Source organism: Strix uralensis, chromosome 22, assembly GCF_047716275.1.
Source record: "Strix uralensis isolate ZFMK-TIS-50842 chromosome 22, bStrUra1, whole genome shotgun sequence".
Taxonomy (NCBI): Eukaryota; Metazoa; Chordata; class Aves; order Strigiformes; family Strigidae; genus Strix; species Strix uralensis.
In genome coordinates this window covers 5,665,597-5,673,469 of record NC_133993.1, presented here as the reverse complement: position 1 = coordinate 5,673,469, position 7,873 = coordinate 5,665,597, and the positions used below count along the sequence as shown (strand labels likewise).

The following is a 7,873-nucleotide window of genomic DNA, read 5'->3' as shown; positions in this document are numbered from 1 at the left end:
ATGGGAAGGAGAAACCCGTGGGCCTCCCTAAAAGGCCTCCACCTCTTCTCCTCGTCTCTCTTCTCCCTCATGGTGGGGTGCCAGGTGGCTCATCAAGCACCCCCCCATGCTTTGTTTTCCACTTCTAGAGCCCAGGTTCATCTTCACAGTTGAGTCATGTCCTGCTACAACCCGTGCCTGCCCTGCCAGCCCTGCCAGCCCTGCGGCCCGACCCCGCTGGCCAACAGCTGCAATGAGCCCTGTGTCAGGCAGTGCCAGGACTCCACCGTCGTCATCCAGCCCTCCCCCGTGGTGGTGACCCTGCCCGGCCCCATCCTCAGCTCCTTCCCGCAGAGCACCGCCGTGGGCTCCTCCACCTCCGCTGCCGTTGGCAGCATCCTCAGCTCTGAGGGAGTGCCCATCTCCTCCGGGGGCTTTGGCCTCTCCGGCCTTGGCAGCCGCCTCTGCGGCAGGAGGTGCCTCCCCTGCTAAAGCTGCTGGTGACAGCCCTGGGGAAGGCCCCCAGGGACCCACAGGGTGGGACCAGACTGGGGACGGAGCACTGGGTTCTTGCTTGCAGAGGGGCTGGGCCATCCCAGCACCTCTGGCAAAAGGACGAGGCTAGCCTGGGCTCTCACCAAGCACGCCCCATGCCTGCCTTTCCTTTCTCTCACTCTCTCCTTTCCCTCCCGTGTGCTGCTTGTCCTGTGCTCCCCTGGGCTCTGAGCCCCACAGAGCCAGCCTAGGGAGGACTTGCTGGCCCTGCTCCTTCTGTGGGGCAGGCAGGTGGACACCTGGCTGCGTCTCTGCCACAGCCATGGGGCGCAGACTGCTCTCTGCCCCTGGTGCTCCCTGCACCAGGACCTCCACTCAGAGTGACCTCATTTCCTCTTTTGACTCATTAAAGTTCTGCTGCATCCCAGCGCACGCCTCTGTGTCATCCTTTCCCCTCCATATAGTCCCCCAAGGTGCCCAGGGAGAGAGGTGTGGCTCAGGGCTGTTTCTGGAAAGCGGTTGTTGGGGATGAATGCGCGGTGGATGGTAACAGCACTGTATAGGGTCTACCTGGGGTGAAGTTAAGTTCCACCATATTAGCCCTCCAGCTTGCTCTTTGTAGTTGTAGCTAGAAGGGTGTTGATAACACATAAATGTTTTGGGTTTTGCTGGGCAGTGCTTGTGCAGCAGCAAGACTGTCTCTCCAGCTCCCTCTCCAAAAGGCCAGTAGGCTGGGTGTGGGCAGGAGGTTGGAGGTGACATAGCCAGGACAGCCGACCCAGGCTGACCAAAGGGATATTCCGTACCAGATGACATCATGGTCAGCAACAAATGCTAAGAGAAAGGAGGAGGTGGGGGGATGGGGTGTGGGGTGGCATTCCTTATTACAGCCTTTCTCCTCGGAAGCAACCACTAAGTGTACTGTGACCCTGCTTCCCAGAAGTGGCTGCACATCGCCTGCTGATGGGCAGTAGAGAATAAACCTTCTTGCTTCGCTTTGCATCTGCACGCTTTGCTTTGACTGTCTTTGTTAAACTGCCCTTATCCTGACCCATGAGATTTCCATCTTCTTTTGTCCCCCCTTTCTCTTTGAGGATGGGGAGTGATAGAGCATCTTGGTGGACACCTGATGAGCAGACAAGGACAACTCACCCAAGTCTTTTTGGTGCTTATCGTGGGGTTCGAGACAATGGCAGTTTTGAATGGAGCGTGCTATAGTTGTGGTAGTTACTAACTGACAGGCCTCTGGGCAGGTCAGGGACTTTGCTTGCTGCAATGCTTATCCCTTCAGTTGGCTGAGCTTGGAACATGTTAACAGAACCAAAAGCCATGTGCTTTGCCCTGGCCTTGAGGCCCTTCCTGTGCTGAGGGAGCTGTCTTGCGGAGAGCCCCACCTGGGACTGATGTGGGACGTTTTGTTGCGCAGGTTCCCAAGGTCCTTCTTCACCCTTACGGGAGGTGTTTTAAAACTACCGATTCACACTGTTGGCTGATCGCAGGGTTTGCGGAATCTGCTGTCGTGCGGGCGTAAGAAGAGACAACTTTTGGCTGAGGCGACAGTGAAACGTGTCCTGAGCTGGCCGGACCCTGGGTGGCAGCTGCTTGAAAACCAGCTGCTTTTTGCCCTGTATTGGGGTTTGACCTGCATCTTTAGAGCCCCAGTTGAGCGCTATCAGAGGACCGTGGCTAAGGCAGGGACCCAAGAGATTGTCACGATTCAGCCAGGGATCCAGACTACATCTAAGAACATGGTAGTTGAGGCAGAGACCCAAACCACAGGTGTGAACACCATGGCTGAGATAGGGACCCAAACACCACCTCCAGGAATGGCCCTAGAGGTGAAAAAGACCTAGCGGACAAGGAGGTGAACGGGTCCATGTCATCGACTAGGAAGGAAGTGAGGAGGAGGAAGAGTCTGGTTGGTAAGCTGGTCCGTCAGCATAAAATGGGAGGAAGAAGTGAGAGAAATCACTCCAGAGAAGGAAAGTACGGGCTTCCTGACTTTGAGAGAGCTTTGAGACATGTGGAAAGATGACAGGCACTAGCCAGGTGAGAGGAGAACTGCCTGGCAACTCCGCGGCTGGGAGAGTGGGGCCAACAATCAGGAATTAGAAGGTAAGGAAGCCCAACAGCTGCGATCCTTTGACACTGGGATTGGAAAAAAGGCAACAAATTGCAGTCTCTGGAAGCATCTCGTGTCAAGCGTGAGGGCAAGATATTTGTTTGACGGAGATCTTAGGCTTTAGCAAGGAAGGTCGACTGCTGCTTAAGAAGGTTTGCAGAACCTGAGAGAATTAATGGTGCTGGAAGTCATCTACCGTGACCTCGATGACAGGGAGGTCTCCAAGCTCTAGATAATGCCCTGCGTATACAGGCCATGTGAAAAAGGTTGTCCAGATCTAACAGCTTGGCAGCAACGTATTGCCCAGATTTGGATACAGCAGCGGTGGAGAGAGCATCTTCCTGCCTGTGAAATTTGGAAGAAAATCTCTCTCCCTCCTTGTGCCCACAGGCCAGCACTTCAGCTGTGAGGGGCAACCCATGGAGCTAGTCTGAAAGGTGGATTGGCCGTAAAAAGAAGCAAGGTCAAAGGACGTGCACAGGAGATGCGTTTCTGGGGAGTAAAAAGGCATGATGGAGGTCCTCATATCCCTGTGGATGTGATCAGTAACAATTGTATCCTCACCAATCTGGCAGCAAGACAATCTTAACCCACCACAGGAAAGATTTTTAACTGCCTCTGCGTGGTCCTTCCTTCTGCGGACACTGCAGCAGCAGTGGTGAGGAGAGTGTTGCCCTGGGGAAGCTCTGGGTGCATGGGGCACACGGGGAGCCTTCAGCATTCCCAAAGGCATGCGAGTGGGAACCACTGCATGACTGCACAAAGTGAGCCTGTGTCACCGCACAGCCGTCCTCGGGATCCCCTTCCCAGAATCAGCCCTGAGCAACCCCAACTCTATCCCTGATTATCTTGGGAGAGCTTCTGCAAGGCAAAGGATGACATAGAGGCATGGGCTGGGATGCAGCGAAACTTTAATGGATCAAATGGCAGAAACGAGGTAACTCTGAGTGGAGGCTCTAGTGCAGGGAGCACCAGGGCCAGAAAGGAGTCTGTGCCCCATGGCTGTGGCGCAGATGCAGCCAGGTGTCCACCTGCCTGCGCCACAGAGGGATCAGGGCCAGCAGGTCCTCCCTAGGCTGGCTCTGTGGGGCTCAGAGCCCAGGGGAGCACAGGACAAGCAGCACACGGGAGGGAAAAGAGAGAGTGGGAGAAAGGAAAGGCAGGCATGGGGCGTGCTTGGTGAGAGCCCAGGCTGGCCTCGTCCTTTTGCCAGAGGTGCTGGGATGGCCCAGCCCCTCCGAAAGCAAGAACCCAGTGCTCCATGCCCAGTCTGGTCCCACCCTGTGGGTCCCTGGGGGCCTTCCCCAGGGCTGTCACCAGCAGCTTTAGCAGGGGAGGCACCTCCTGCCGCAGAGGCGGCTGCCAAGGCCGGAGAGGCCAAAGCCCCCGGAGGAGATGGGCACTCCCTCAGAGCTGAGGATGCTGCCAACGGCAGCGGAGGTGGAGGAGCCCACGGCGGTGCTCTGCGGGAAGGAGCTGAGGATGGGGCCGGGCAGGGTCACCACCACGGGGGAGGGCTGGATGACGACGGTGGAGTCCTGGCACTGCCTGACACAGGGCTCATTGCAGCTGTTGGCCAGCGGGGTCGGGCCGCAGGGCCGGCAGGGCTGGCAGGGCAGGCATGGCAGGCACGGGTTGTTGCAGGACATGTCTCGACAGTAGAGATGAGCCTGGGGCATGCAGAAAGGCATAACAAAGCACGAGGGGTGGTTGACGAGCAGCCTGGCACCCCACCACGAGGGATACCCTTCTCCTCAGCTCAAAAGAGCCCAGCCAAGTGTGACCATGCCCAGGGAGCTCCCCACCTAGCCCATACCTCACAAGACACCTCCACCAAGCCCCAACCTCTCTGCTTGCCACACCTTCTCCTCCCTTCTCTCTCCCTTCACAAACAGCCTCAAGACACAGCATCGGACAGAGAGACAGGTATGTGTTGAAAAACCCCAGAGGAGCACAAGGAGGAAGATGAGCAGGAAGGCAAGAAAGGGCGCCAAACTCACCTTGTTCCCAAGGAGACGGAGCTGAGAGGAGTGGATGAGAGAGTGAGGAGAAGGGCCCGCTTTTATACTGCTCCGGCACCGCCCCAGGCCCACAGTCACTGCACGCGGGCAGTAATTTTCCAACAGACTCACCTCCAAAGCAAAATATCCTACCTAGTGGCACAGGTTGTGTTTTAGTTTCCGTCAACAGTGCCATTTCGTTTCCTCATTTCTGACGTGACCTCTAGGCCGCAGAGGCTCTTTTGAAGTATCAGGATGAGAGGCCCAAGCATTTCCTGAGCAAGACCATGTCAGTACAGGCAGAAGTTGTGCCCCCAAGTGCTGGAGCAGTCTGTGCAGATGGAGGACATGGCTGGTGAGGTTGTTTTCAAAACCCTGTGCAGGAAGGTCGGCCTGTCTTTGCACCAATGCGGTCCTCTCCTGGGTTCCCAAAGGCTCCTGTGACTGAGGACCCGCCACATCCTTCTACCTTCCTGTCTGCCTCTCTGCTCACTCCAGCTCGTGCTGATCACTGCCTCTATGGGCAGATGGGCTGCGCTAGTGATTTCAAATGCCTTTGCCCAAGCACAGCTTCTCCTTCTGGGGAGACATGTGCTGATTTCTCTGGTAAATTTATCCCCTCTTGTGGTTGTCTCTGGGGGTCCCCAACCTACGCCATCAGCAGGCTTGCAGAGGGACAATGTTGGTCCTCAACAAGCCCTGTGCAGTTGGGTCCCTCCCTCCTCACTACCAGAGCAGTGTGTTGAGGCTCGGGACAGCACCTTGTTCCTCTCTCTGTGTCTCCTCACACCACCATGCACTTTGGTCACATGCTTTGGACCCCGACCTGGCGACCCAAAGGCCTGGCACCAGGAGAGAGTGACCGCCAGCTGGACATCGTGACACTTGTCATAATCCTTGGAGGCCAGCAGGCATGCCAGATTTCAATCCCCTGCACTGCCCTCTTCCCCAGCCTCTTTTTTGTCACTCGCTCCGTAAGGATTGTCACAGGAGACAGCGTCAAAAGCCTTGTTTAGATGAGATTAACCACATTTGCTGCCCTTCCCTCATACACCGGAGCCAAGCAGGTCATCAAAGAAGGCCAGGAGGTTGGTCAGGCCTGCCTTGCCCTCTGTAAATCCATGCTGACCACTCACAATCATTTTCTTGTCCTTTTGTCTTGGGAAGCGCTTCCAGGATGATTTGCTCCATCACCTTTGCAGGGGTGGAGGTGAGGCTGACTGGCCTGTTGTTCCCCGGCTCCTCCTTTGTGCCCTTCTTGAAGACAGGAGGCCCACTGGCTTCCTTCCAGTCCTCAGATGCGTTCCCTGACTGCTGTGACTTTCAAAGGGAGTTGAGAGTGGCCTTGTAGTGACACCAACCAACTCCCTTGGGTGCGTGGCATCAGGATGCATGCACTCATGCCTGTCCAATCTCTTTGATTGCTCCCACACCTGATTCTCCTCTACTGCATGTAAGCCTTCCCTGGTCCAGATGTTCCGAGGAGTGTCAGGAGCCTCATGTCTTGACGGCAAATCCTGCCTCCCCTCCCGGCACATGAAAAGAGCCTACATGGCAGACCAAGCATGTCAGAAATGAGGAAATGAAATGGCACTGTTGACGGAAACAAAGCACAGCCTGTGCCACTAGGTAGGATATTTTACTTTGGAGGTGAGTCTGTTGGAAAATTACTGCCTGCGTGCAGTGACTGTGTGCCTGGGGTGGTGCCGGAGCAGTATAAAAGCGGGCCCTTCTCCTCACTCTCTCATCTACTCCTCTCAGCTCCATCTCCTTGGGAACAAGGTGAGTTGGGACCCCTTTCTTGCCTTCCTCCTCATCTTCCTCCTCATCTTCCTCCTCGTCCTCCTCGTCGTGTCTTCCCTGGTGTATGAATCTGCTTATCATGGGAGTGGGAAGGGGGCAGAAGTTTTTTTCATGGAGAGAGGCTGGGGCTTGTCTGGCGTGAGCTATGGACATGGTGGGGACCTCCCTGGACTTGGTCACTCTTGGCAGGGTTCTTTTGGGCTGATGGGAAGGAGAAACCCGTGAGCCTCCCTAAAAGGCCTCCACCTCTTCTCCTCGTCTCTCTTCTCCCTCATGGTGGGGTGCCAGGTGGCTCATCAAGCACCCCCCCATGCTTTGTTTTCCACTTCTAGAGCCCAGGTTCATCTTCACAGTTGAGTCATGTCCTGCTACAACCCGTGCCTGCCCTGCCAGCCCTGCCAGCCCTGCGGCCCGACCCCGCTGGCCAACAGCTGCAATGAGCCCTGTGTCAGGCAGTGCCAGGACTCCACCGTCGTCATCCAGCCCTCCCCCGTGGTGGTGACCCTGCCCGGCCCCATCCTCAGCTCCTTCCCACAGAGCACCGCCGTGGGCTCCTCCACCTCCGCTGCCATTGGCAGCATCCTCAGCTCTGAGGGAGTGCCCATCTCCTCCGGGGGCTTTGGCCTCTCCGGCCTTGGCAGCCGCCTCTGCGGCAGGAGGTGCCTCCCCTGCTAAAGCTGCTGGTGACAGCCCTGGGGAAGGCCCCCAGGGACCCACAGGGTGGGACCAGACTGGGGACGGAGCACTGGGTTCTTGCTTTCAGAGGAAGGCTGAGCAACCCGAGCACCCCTGTTGGACAGGCAGATGGAACTTGGCTGGATTTCTCTCATGTGTGTTTGGGACTGACTCCTTTCTGTCACTGGTTCTTCCTACACTGGCACCTCAAATCAGAGCAACGTCCTTTGACTCATTAAAGTTTTTCTGCATCTCAGCCTGCCCATTTGTGTCATCCTTTAACATGCAGGCATTCTCCCAAGATTCACAGGGTGAGGTATGTTTCTTTTAGTTTGGTTTTGGGAGGATGTGTTTGAGCTTGGTTGTGCAGTGACTGTTAACAGAGGCTTGCATAGAGTGTGGTAAGTTATGCATTGGGTTACTCTGTACTTTCTAAATTTTGTGCCTTTTCCAAAACTAACAATACTGATAATATACCAGCCACAAAAGCGATTTTATTCTGAATGACACCCATGGCTAATGTTAAACTCTGTGGTGGGAAAGTGCACACAGAATGCCGTTGCGTGTCTCTAGTGTACCAGCATAACTTGGTCCACGTCTGTCAATCCTTCCATTGCCATGAAGTTTCCACTGTCTTGTGGGGTGGGGATCCACTTCCCAAAAAACTGTATGACAGGATCCCTTTTATTCTGCATAAATGCTCCATCTGGGAACAATTTCTTCTTTCTGTGTTCTGGGAAAAACCCCTCTGCAGAGACCAAAAATTTTTTGACACAGGAGTGCTGGACTTGGAGGAGCT

General features: G+C 55.6%; 2 pseudogenes; both read left to right on the top strand.

Moving 5' to 3' along the window:
* Positions 1–471, top strand: LOC141953414 (feather keratin 1-like; annotated as a pseudogene).
* Positions 472–6,603: 6,132 nt separating this feature from the next.
* On the top strand, positions 6,604–7,074 carry LOC141953413 (feather keratin 1-like; annotated as a pseudogene).
* The last annotated feature ends 799 nt before the right edge of the window (positions 7,075–7,873 follow it).